General features: G+C 39.6%; 1 protein-coding gene across 1 annotated transcript in view; it reads right to left on the bottom strand.

Annotated features, from left to right (window-relative positions):
- LOC101849489 (solute carrier family 35 member B1) overlaps positions 1 to 2,487 on the bottom strand; it is a gene marked incomplete at both ends in the record, with an annotated part of 13,674 nt that overhangs the window by 10,060 nt on the left and 1,127 nt on the right.

The raw sequence follows: 2,487 nt of genomic DNA, 5'->3' as shown, positions 1-2,487 counted from the left end.
CTGGAAGCAAATATGTTTAATGTTTAGAATTTTGATAACTACTACAGCTCTCTGCTAAGTAAAGTGTGCGTGGGTGCAGGCCTTGTGTGAAAACGAAGTGTTCGCGTTTCATTGGATTGGTGGCAGTATATTTTAGCTTTCTGTACAAGATTCGCAGATTTTCAGTATCACTGCATCTTGCCCTCCCACAGTTCTTACACCTCTCACACTGAATAGGTCTACTTGGGCTATTCTACTGTACTTTGAGTTAGAGCATTAATTTCTGTCTTTCACGTTTATTATATAGGCCAATATATATGATATGAATCATGACAGTCGATATTCTGGTTCTATGCTCAAAGAAAGATTCATTTTTATATAGTTTATATATACAGGCGAATATGATGAAGGGAAAATATTAATACGTCGCACAAGACCCCAGGCGCCAACACTTTCTGTACGTACCACAGTAATCAAGATTGTAAATTTGGTGTCAGGTGTGTGACTCTTACTTGAAATTATCTCCCAAACCCTCAAATTGGTGTGAAATAACCTTGCTTTGATAAATTGGTGGTTTTCATTTCGGCATTCTAGGGTTCAACAGTAATAATAATGGGTGTTTCGCCAAAATGGGCTTCTGTGGCGATCACCCGGAAAGTTCCTCCTTTTTTAGAATTCTGAGTTGAGACCCATGTGATTTAAATAAGATGAAATTGGTTTTCAAAATGCTGTGATGTCACACCCTTTGGTGCAGAAAAGCAAGCATTAGACCAAATACTATAGCCTTTGGGTGTTGACCAGAGCTAAAGATGTACTTTTCCATGTTTGATTTTGACTGTCTTCTCTAGTTTTAATATGTCCTGGGTCATTCATTTTTTATTTGCTCTTTTAGCTTTCATATATCGTTTTATCCAATGTGTATGTTGTGCCATTTGTGTGTGTTTAGAGACAGAGAGAATATCGTTGTGAGGCTTTGGAGATTTTTGTTTATAATGTAACTGTATGTACAAAGTCATAGTCAAGTCTACTTCTGACAAACTCAACCGATAAAGCTATCCTCATATCGTTTTATCCAATGTGTATGTTGTGTGATTTGTGTGTGTGTAACATGCTAAGTATTAAATATATTTAGAGGCTATTCACAGGTGTAGATGCATGATGTGCGTGTGTGTGTGTGTGTGTTTGTGTGTGTGTCTCCTTCTGTCTCTGTCTCTCTCTCTCTCCCTCTCTCTCTCCCTCTCTCTCTCTTGCTCTCTGTGTTTATGTATTTTTGTGAGTGATTGTAAGTGTGGTGTGTGTAAAGATAATATTAATGGGTGGTTGGTGGGTGCTCTGGTGTGGTCTGCTCCTTCTCTCCTATTCAACATCTCTCATCCTTATCTTTCTCTTCATTCTTTTTGTGTTTGTTACTCTCTTGTAACACGCACTAACACCTCTAATCTTCAGCACTTACATAAAAACTTATTTTGTTGCAAGTGCTAACTCTTTCGAAAACAAAAGATAGTTTTAGGTATGAACAGGGCGCTTTGGCTGCAAGCGTAAGTGTATGTGTGGTACCGAAGCTCGATCTACTTTCGCTTTCTTTACCACCCAGAAATTTTCCGGCAGCAGTCTGATTAACACAACATTTGTAACATACAGGTTGTGCATTACAAACGCTGTGTCGCCAGGAAAATAAATCATTGCTGTGCTTTCACTTGCGGGAAAAAAAAGAAAGTTATACAAGTGTCTTGTCGGGCTCGACATCGTGACCGGTCAGTGAACCTGTACTTCCGCATCACATTGTGAGTACCAGTGATTGTTCGGGTCACCAAAGTTCATTCAACGTGTGCGCTGCGCAAAGTATAGGGCTCCAGAATAGGGGGATTATTAATTTTTTTTAAAGGTACAGTCGAGGGGAGGGGTGGGGTTGAAGGCAACATCGGATGACAAAAACTGAACTTGGAAGCAACTTTTAGTATTTAGAATTTTGATTATTACTCGAGCTTCCTGCTACGGAAAAGCGTGCATTGGTGCAAGCCATGTACGGAATTGGGATCCGTCATATTCATACCTAGTAAGCCGCGTTTTTTAACCAAAAGGTCCGTGTTTCATTGGATGGGTGATAGTCAAGGATCCCCTTGTTTCATTGTCCTTTGTTTTAATAGAGGTATGACCTCATCAAGAGCATACGTTTTTAATTTCTCTCTCTCTCTCACACACACACACACACGCACACTCGATCACACACTCTCTCTCTCTCTCTCCCTCTCTGTTTTCTGAGTCTCGTTCTCTCTCTCTCGTGATAGTATTACATGTTTTGTAAACATCTATATTTTAGCTTTCTGTTCCAAATTCGCAGATTTTCAGTGTCACTTCATTTTGCTCTCGCTTAGGAAAGTTAACAGGTGGTAGATTGGGGTCATTTTTTTATTTACATTCCGCTCACAACACACAAAAAGCGGAGTAAAAAAGGAAAAAGGTCAAGGTCATGAAGGAAGTGAACCAGTTACTGTGCACCTAGCTCAA

The sequence above is a fragment of the Aplysia californica genome, unplaced genomic scaffold (assembly GCF_000002075.1).
Source record: "Aplysia californica isolate F4 #8 unplaced genomic scaffold, AplCal3.0 scaffold00571, whole genome shotgun sequence".
Classification (NCBI taxonomy): domain Eukaryota; kingdom Metazoa; phylum Mollusca; class Gastropoda; order Aplysiida; family Aplysiidae; genus Aplysia; species Aplysia californica.
This window is presented reverse-complemented; position numbering and strand designations above follow the sequence as displayed.